Here is a 9,945-nt window from a genome sequence, read left to right as displayed (position 1 = left end):
TCAGGGCTAACTCCTGATTCTGCTTTTAGGGATCACTCCTGGCTGGACTTCAGGGACTATATGAGGTGTGGGGAATCAAGCGAGGATCAGCAGCATGTAAGGCAAGAACCTTAACTACCTTACCATTAATGCTCTTTGGAAAAAAAAACACGATCACTTACTTTAATGTTTTGTGCAACATCATATGCATTTTTCTTGATGACTGCATACATATTAGGCATTTTGGTAGTCAATGGTGGCTCTCCTCAGTGGTATGCAGTCTTTCATAATTATAAGGAGTTATTTGTATGAAGTTACTGTCAAACCAGTAAGAGTGCATTTTCAGAATTGTTGGTAACCTGGACATGTTTTTCCCAAATAGCCTTGCCTCCCTCTGTGACAAGGCCCTACTTGCTCATATTCACCTTCATGACTGTACCTTTGGTGAGAGCACCAAGGCAGCATAGAGTGAAGATGAAGGATCTTTTTTACACCAAGTGTTGGCAGGCAAAAGGTAACTTTCAGTTCAAGATGTGTTACAAAGCCTTTTTTGAAATGTAAACCCATTGGCCTAATGGTAAAGGTAAAGGTAAAGGCCCTCCCGTTGACCGTCGATTTGCTCGAGCGGGCCCAGTAACGTCTCCATTGGAGACTTTGTTGTTACTGTGTTTGGCATATCGAATACTCTCCTAGCTTGCAGGGCTCTCCAGAGGGGCAGAGGAATCAAACTCGGGTCGGCCATGTTGGCCACGTGTAAGGCGAACGCCCTACCCGCTGTGCTATCGCTCCAGCCCTTTGGCCTAATGAATTTTTCAAATTTATGTTTCTTGTGAAGCCATCAACAACAAAGTAAACTTTAGTAACCATCCTCATTCATGCTTTCTTCTTTCTCTTTCCTGTCTGAATAATGTTTAATACTTCTGTTTCTCCTTGGAGATGAACTTCCCAATTCCCTGCTATTTATTTGTTGTTCTTTTTGTTTATTCATATGGAAAAGGACTTTATCCCTCTTTCCACCCAGATATACAGGTATGGCTTCTTGTACTGTCTTTCCATCATTCTTTCCTTTGGGAATTCTCCTTTCATGCATCTTAACAGTCTTTTTCATTTGTATTTTTTCAGTACTACACTGTTTATGATAGAGCTTAGCCTTCAGGCCAATCATCATTTTTGCTTTTTTTTAAAGGCTCTTAAACCTCTTGATCTTCTTTCTCTTTTTCTCATGGAAATTCAAATAATATCCATAGTGCTTAAGGTGTTACTCAATACATTCAGTTTGTGGCTTTGTTATGGCTTCAGGACTTTCTGGTAGAGCTGCCCAAGTATCCAAAGTACTGAACTTTTGGCATTTGAAACTCATGAGCAACTAATGTTCTTTTTAAAGTTTATATGTTTTGGATAGTCATTTATTCTTTTCTTTAAATCAAAATACAAAAGAACTTATAAAACTCAAAACATCTTTTAGAAAGAAATAATTGAATATATAAAATAATAAAGATTTTTTTAAAAATCAGGGTAACAAAAATAAACTATATAAAAAACTAAGGTAAGAATTTGATAATATAAGCAATGAGTATCTTTGAGAATAAAAAAAGATCTAAAAAATCTAATTGCTAGAAAAAAGGAATTAGGACAGCTAATGGTGCTGTTCTAAGTATATCAGAAGGTCAAGTTGTAAATCTTCTCTCCTAGATTGTTTCTCTAATGCTCCATCTATCTTCATTGCCCTGGATTATCATACCGTTCCTCTGCATTCTCTGGGCTTACAAGTTTGGAGACAAGAAGAAGGTCATGGGGAATTAGCAGGTCTGGCTACTTAGACAAAAATAAAAAGCATAATTGTTGGGTTTTAAAAATACATAATTTTGTTCTACAGAATTAAAGCAAATCCTTTATCTTTGACTTTATAGAAAATTAAATGCATTCCTAGGTACTCACTAATTTAATCCTATGGAAAAAAATCTTCAGTGATACGTAGAGGAATCTGACCTTCATGAAGAGCTCTAAGGTCCATGTTATGGCCTTCACTGTTGTTCTTGATTTTAGGAAAGTGAATTTACTACATCTCCACAAGACCTTCCTTCGCAGTACTTACTAACATACAAAGATCCTTTCTTATGTTAGTGACATTTCAACTTCTAAAGTCTGTTTTTAGCTTTGTTTGTAAGTTTTAAGCTATGCTGTTTGATTAGTTAAGATATTTTTATTCAAATGGATAAGAATTATAAATAATGAACTAAAGCATCTAATTTTGATAATTAAAATAACTATCAGGCCTTAAGTAAAAATTTACATCTGTAATCAAATATTATACATTTGATACACTTTAATCTTGTTTAAGTGATGATGATATTAAAACTTGAATTCGAAGATTTACTGTAGAAATATAAGCTATGCTTATTTATTGATGGTTTGATGCACTGTTTTCATGTATATACAAAATTTTCTTGGAAAGATAAATATTTTTGTGGTAAAAATAGACACTTTTTGCTGGAGATATAGTTTAAGTTGTAAAACACTTGGCTTGCATGTATGCCTTGCATTCACAGCTCATCAAAACATGAAACATTAAATTTCTGGATGCAAAGAGATAGCTTAATACGAGATAAAATCACATTATTCATTTATGTGAATTTACTAGATAATAAATATCAGCGATTGCTCTTTCATATACCTACTGATCCTCTCTACATCTTTTTAAGTGACCTTTCTAGTTATATACTATCCCCATTCTTTGATGGAGTTATTAATTTGTTTTTTATTTTTATGAGTACTCTATCTTGGATATTAGTTCTTTATCTAATGTATTATTTGAAAATATTTTCTCATGACATGGAGAGTATCTTATTATGTTGCCTTGTGCACAAGACCAGGAGTAACATCTGAGCACCACCAAGTATGTTCCCCCCCACCACAACAAATCTCACATGCTCTGGACATATTCATTTCTAATTTATATTGATATTCATTGTTTCATTCACACAGATAAAATTTAAGGGATTCAATGGCTGGAGCAATAGTATAGTGGTCAGATCACTTACTTTGCATAAGGCTGACAAGTTTTCATTGTCATCACCATATCGTTGCCTCAAATATCCCCAGGAGTGATCTCTGAGCACATAACCAGAAGTTATCTGTGATGACTGCAGGGTGTGGCCCCAAACAAAAAGAAGGTAAGGAAGAAAGAAAAGGAGTGAGGGAGGGTGGGAAGAAGGGAGAAAGGGAGGAAGAAAGGAAGGAAGGGAGGAAGGGAGGGAGGGAGGGAGGAAGGGAGGAAGGGAAGGAGGAAGGAAGGAAGGAAGGAAGGAAGGAAGGAAGGAAGGAAGGAGTACAAAGCAGGAAGGAGGAAGAAAATGATAAACTTAAAGCAAAAAGTAATGACTTTTAATAAAAAATAGATCCAAAAGATTAATGAAACCAAGACCTGGTTCTCTGAAAAGATAAATAAGATCTACGAACACTACCAAGACTTTCACTGTCACTATTTCTGTCACTGTCCTCCTGTTGTTCATCGATTTGCTCCAGCAGACCCAGTAACATCTCCATTTTTGAGACTTGTTGTTACTGTGTTTTGCATATTGAATACATAACAAGTAGCCAGCCAGGCTTTGCCACCAGGACTCTACTCTTGGTAGCTTACTGGGCTCTCCAAGGGGGGCGGAGGAATAGAACCTGGCTTGACTGGGCTGGCCAAACGCCCTACTGCTGTGCTCCCCTAATAGACTGAATTAGAAATCTAAGGGGAGACTTCACAACAGATACAGTAGAAATGCAAAGGATCATCAGGGAATACTTTGAAAATCTTGATGCGATGGAATGAGAGAATCTAGAAGAAATAGATACATTTTTGAACTCTTCTAACTTCTCCAGGCTAAAACAAGAAAATACAGAATACTCCAACAAGACAATTACTGTAGAGGATATCTACATGCTAACCAAAAGGTTCCCCAAAACAAAAGACCAGGACAAGCTTGGTTCACTAGTGAGTCCTTCCAAACTTTTAAAGAAGACCTACTGCCAATTCTCTTCAGGCTCTTTCAGAAGGTGAAAGAAACAGAACTCCTCCCAGTTTCTATGAGACAAACATAACCCTGATACCCAAAGCAGACAAAGACAGCACAAAAAGGAAAACTACAGATCAAGATCCCTGATGAGATTCAATGCAAAGATCCTCACAACATGCCGGCAGAGTGAAAATAACAACACATCCAGAAGATCACACAACTTGACTGAGTAGGCCCTTTCCTGAGAAATTTGCCTGAGCCTGAAAATCTCCACACTCAGGTCTGGAGATGCAGTGCTGCTTTTCAGTCAGTGCTGGGGGCTGGGTACCACCATGTCCACTCCAGTAGCGCTAGGGGCTCCCAAGGTCACACCTGATGATGAGGAAGCAGTCTGCAACACCAGGCCTCTAACTCAGGGCCACTTCATGCTAGTATCAGGCCTTTTGAATTATCCTCGCCACACCCACCTCTTCCCCACCCCAGGCCCACATTTTTGTGTGTGTGTGATATTTATGTCTCTTATCTGCTTCTGATCTTGGAGATTTGCTAATTTATATGGTCTCTTTATTACATATGTAAATTATATTTATTGTAAATATTTAATCCTTTTTATCTATTTTTTATTTACTCATTAATATAAATACCTATCTAGGCAATCAATCCCCAATTCAATTTTTATAATGATTAATAAAAATACTTCCAAACTTATTTTGGTTCATAAACCAAACAAAGCAAGTAAGTTCACTTTCTTATTCAGCATGTTTATTTCACTCCTTATGGGGTAAAATTAAAGAACTCTTAAAACAAGGGGAGAACATAGAAGAAGATTTAGTGGTAGAATGAAAGAGACTGAAAATCACATCAGTGACCTTGAGGCCAAAGCACATGGCATCATGAATAAAGAAGAGGCAATAGAAAAGAGATTTTTGTAAAGAATGAATAAAATCCAAGCATTTAATGGGCAATGGCCAGAGGAACAATCTCTGCATCATCAGAATTCCGAAAGGAGAGGAGATAAAGGGGAGAACAGGTGCATAAGATCTACTGGCTGGGAACTTCCGCCTGGAAGGGACTCTGCACTTATCTAGGAGATCCAGAAGTGTCAAGCAAAATAAATTCCAATAGAACACATACTATAATTTTAATATTATAATTGTAATAGTGAGAATTAGAGAGAAAGAGAGTCCTTAAAGTGATAAGAAAGAAGCAAAACTCCTAACACAAGGGAAAATTCACATCGGATTTCTCAAATGAAACACTCCAAGTGAGAAGAGACAGGGCTGGAGTCAGAGTTATGCAAGAAAAAGATCTTAACCCTGTCCTATCTCTCTGACCTTGCTAATGTTTTTTGTTTTGTTTTGTTTTGTTTTGCTTTCTTGCTGTGTACCTAAGTTACAATGTTTCATGCAGACAAAAGTAATCACAATATATAAGGCAAACCAAATAATGCCATTAAGAGTAAATTTTTTTTATTATTGATATATGATAAATTTATTATTGTTAGACAATTAAAACTACAAAGAAGAGAGAAACTATTATTTGCAGTAGCGAGATGATCAGATGAGATCACTACATTTAGTCAGTGCCTCATGTTAAATTAGGGATTTAAACAAAATGGACACTTTCAGAGTTTTTCAGTGCAACAAAGTCTAATAGGAGTTTCTTTTTAATATTAATACTTAATGTAGTCATATTTATAAATTTAATAGCAGTAAAATATTCATTTCAATATCCACATTCTCTGTTATGTACTAGTATGCAATGGAAAAATCTAAGAAATGAGATAGTTAAGAAAATTTGAAGGCACAAAAGTTAAATAAAAATTCCATAGTCATGATTCGGAAAAATTAAAATTGTTACATGGTTCTATTTCCCAATTTATTTTACCTTCCAGACTAGCATTCTATTATAAAGCATAGTTTAGTTTTTGTTTTTCACTTTTGTGGTGCCTGGAGTCAAAGTCAGGCCTCACACACGTAAGGCAGGAATTCTACTACCTAGTCACATCCCCTACCCTAAAGCAGTTGAAATTTTAGAGCGTACATTTCAAAGTGTAGAAATTTCAGAGCTTACGTTTCATGAAGTCACATGATTTCAATCCTTAATTTTAATTTACAGTTGTGTTAATTTGTAGAAATCTTCTAAGCCTCATCTCAGATATTGTAAGTATTAAGAGATACAATGATATAGAACATTAAAATCCTAGTATGCTATTTTTAATATAATGCTTTTGTTGTTAAATGTGAGAAAAGTTCTCCTAAAAATGTTACTATAAGGGGTTGGGCTAACGTTCAGAAATATGGTGGAGTTTACCTAAGCAAAGATAAGAAGAAATAAAAGCATGTGGGTGAACAGAAAAGAGTCGGAAAATTATACACCTAAAACAAACATAAGAGTGTAGATGAATATTTGATCAATTAAAAGAACAACCCCCAGATAAGTAGCATCTGGTAATTTCCCCTAGAATAAATTTTATTTTGATTATGAGGATTCTTTCAATATGCATTTAATTGCCTAGAGAAACACATACCAGTATGAAGTCTATCATATTTTTTTTAATCGGGGGCCACACCACACAGTTCTCAAGGCTTACTCTGGCTCTGTACTCAGGAATCACTTCTTGGAGGTATTCGGGGACCATATATGGCATCAGCATTTGAATCAAGGTTGGGTACATGGTATTATTTTAGTCCCCCATGCTCACTATTTTTAAGTTTACATAAGAGTCTGAGGACTGAAATCATTTCGAGAAGCTGTAATCATGAAGCAAAGTAGCACTATCAGGAACATCCTAAAGTATAGAGAGAATGGGTAAATGATAGACCAAACTCTCTCTTATAATTTTCCATTTTTTGGTGCCTTTAAAAATCCAGTAAGAAATTATAAGACAACAAAAATATTTCATAGAGCTCAATCTTATAGAATAGAGAAAGAAAAAAATTATAAAATAGGACACAGAGGACAAAACAAGTAGAAAGAATGGGATGAAAGGAAATTAAATGGAGCTGGTGTCAATGAGTCTGGAAGTGGGAATCAATACTAGAAGTTTTTACAGAATCACAAACAGATGATTTAATGAATATGTCAGAAGACTCTACCAATACATGACTGAATATTTGACTGGAAATCAATGTCACTGAGTTGTTTGCTAGTCATGTTATAAAAGAACTGAAAATAATTTGTCAAAATATTATAATACAATTTAAAAATTATATGTGTATAAAGAATATTAAATATTTCAGTGATATACACATGAGAGATACATTATAATAAATTAATATAAATATTAGAAATTAATATTTCTAATCTTGAAAACAAAGGTGAATGACAAAATTATTTACCAAAGAACAGTATGACAAGAGTAGAGAGAAAGACTGGAGATAAATGTAAGAGTCAGTAAGTTATATCATTTATTTTTATATGACCGTTAGACTCTAGTTTGCTAAACTCTCTGCAATGACTTGAAGTAATTCTCCTCTAAATTTACAGTATTATCAGGTTATATGGAAAAAGTGAACAGTATACAGGTCCACTGTGGATCATCATAATTTCAGACTAGTGACCACTTTCCATGGGAAAAAATAAATCTCTGCAGTAATAGTTGATGCCTGAGAGGAATGACTACAGAGAAAACACTCCTGTACACACACACACAGGAACACACGCAAACACACACACACAAACATACACACACACACACATTATTCCAATGTCTCAGGTTTGGTAACAACAACTTCAAAGAACTTTTTAATGTCATATCATTAGATATGATTTTATAACATTTGACAGCTATGTTGCATTCAGCAATATGATAAAAATAGCAAATTAGTCAGGTCAAATAAGGTTTCTATTCATATGTTTGAAGTTTCTGTATCATTTCTGTGACTATCTTATGCCTTAGAGCTATGTTTTCCATTTGATATGATAAAATATCTTTAATATACTTGCATATATTTCCCATATCTATGGATACTTAATTATCATTTTGGTTTCTAGCACCATACATATAGGTGCTCAAGACTTACTTGCATTTGGCAGGGATGGTGGGTCCCAAGCTGGGAATGAATCCTACTTGGTCATGGTGTATAAATTCAAGGGTCTTGACAATGTAAGAGTGGTTCAACATATGCAAGGCAATCAATGTAATACACCATATAAGGAAAAACAAAAAAATTATATGATTCCTTCAATAGATGCACGGTAAGCACCCATTCATAATAATAACTGTTAATAAAATATGAAAATATTCCCAGGAACCAGGTGAGACAGAAGAAGCTGCACGGACACTGGGCAAATTAATAGGAGGCAATTGCACAGGATTTAAATCCATGGATCTCTTCTAAACCTCACCCACAGGTTACAAAGGTGAAAGTTGTGTTTTTTTTTCAGTAGGTAGCCTCTAACGTGGCCACACTTATACTCCCTCCGTATAACTCATAAGATTCATCTCCAAAGTAACTCCACATAGTTACAAAGGAATGAAAGGAAAATCCTAGATCACTACCCTCAGACTTCACTAGGCACTAAGGGAAGACAGCTCAGGAACCCACCCCAAGGTAGGGAGGAAGATAGGTGTCCTGAAGTCTCAACATGGAATATCCACATACACAATTTCTCTGATAAAGAATTCAGAGATGATATGGTGAGGATGTCCAATGAGCTCACAGTGGAACAGACATCCGATAAAATACAGGAAGATGTGAGGGCAACAGTGGAATGAATAGTCAATAAGATACAGGAGGAAATGAGAGCAGAAATAAGAAAACTACAAACAGAAATGCCATCAGTTAAAAACTCAGTAGATGAAATAAAAAGCTCAATGGTTGCCCTCAACAGTAAAATGACAATAGTCAAAGACAGAATCAGTCAGCTTGAAGATGCAATCCAGTAAGTATACAGGCAACAAAAGAAGATGGAAAAAGACCTTAGAACAGCACAAGGTCAGGTAAGAGATGTAGCACTGCACTTTGCACTGACCTCCCATTGTTCATCGATTTGCTTGAGTGGGCACCAATAACATTTCCATTGTGAGACTTGTTGTTACTGTTTTTGACATATAGAACACACCATGGGGAGCTTTCCAGGCTCTGCCATGCAGGTGGGATGCTCTCTGTAGCTTGCTGAGCTCTCCGAGATGGAGGCAGGAAATGAACCTGGGTCAGCCGCATGCAAAGCAAACGCCCTACCAGCTGTGCTATCACTCCAGCCCCAAGTAAGAAATGAATGGGATGAATTCAAGAGGAACAGCAAAAGAATCATTGGAGTCCCAGAGTAATAAGCAGGCAACTCCAATGAAGTAATAACAGTTCAAGAAATCATCGCTGTAAAGTTCCCAAAGCTGGAAAAGCCAGGAATCCAGATCCAAGAAGCCCAAAGGGTGCCACTTAAAAGAAATCCCAATGAAAAGATCTCAAGACATATCCTAATAAGAACATCAAATATCATAGATAGACACAACACTGAAAGCAGCAAGATCAAAGAAGGAAATTACATACAAATAATCATACCTTAGATTTACAGCAGATTTATCGTATGAAATTCTCCAGGCCTGAGGTCAGTGGTGGGATATAGTTAAAAATTTAATGAAATGAATGCCTCACTAAGAATACTTTACCTAGCCAGATTCTCATTCATATTTGAAGGAATCATACTTAACTTCATGGATGGACTTTCCTTACCATAGGTAAAGCCATTTACCATAAGCCCATAGTGAACTTTATACTCTAATGAAGAACAGGTTTAAGATCAGTCACACGATAAGATTACCCACTCTTACCAGTAGTGCTCAGCTTAGTATTGGAAGTCCTCACCAGAGAAATTAGGCAAGAATAAAACAGGACACCCAGATAGAAAAAGAAGTCAAGCTCTCACAAATAACAAAAATAAACTATACTTAGAAAGCCCTAACGACTCTTAAAAAAAAAAAAACTATACTTAGAAAGCCCTAACAACTCTTAAAAAA

The 9,945-nt window shown here is 35.9% G+C and overlaps 1 pseudogene; it reads right to left on the bottom strand.

Moving 5' to 3' along the window:
• Window positions 1-229: 229 nt before the first annotated feature.
• Window positions 230-1,339, bottom strand: LOC130028116 (ribosome biogenesis protein NSA2 homolog; annotated as a pseudogene).
• Window positions 1,340-9,945: the final 8,606 nt, after the last annotated feature.

This window comes from Sorex fumeus, unplaced genomic scaffold (genome assembly GCF_029834395.1).
Source record: "Sorex fumeus unplaced genomic scaffold, SorFum_2.1 ptg000039l, whole genome shotgun sequence".
NCBI classification, from domain to species: Eukaryota; Metazoa; Chordata; class Mammalia; order Eulipotyphla; family Soricidae; genus Sorex; species Sorex fumeus.
Note: the sequence above shows the minus strand (reverse complement) of the source record. Positions and strands in the feature narration are given on the sequence as shown.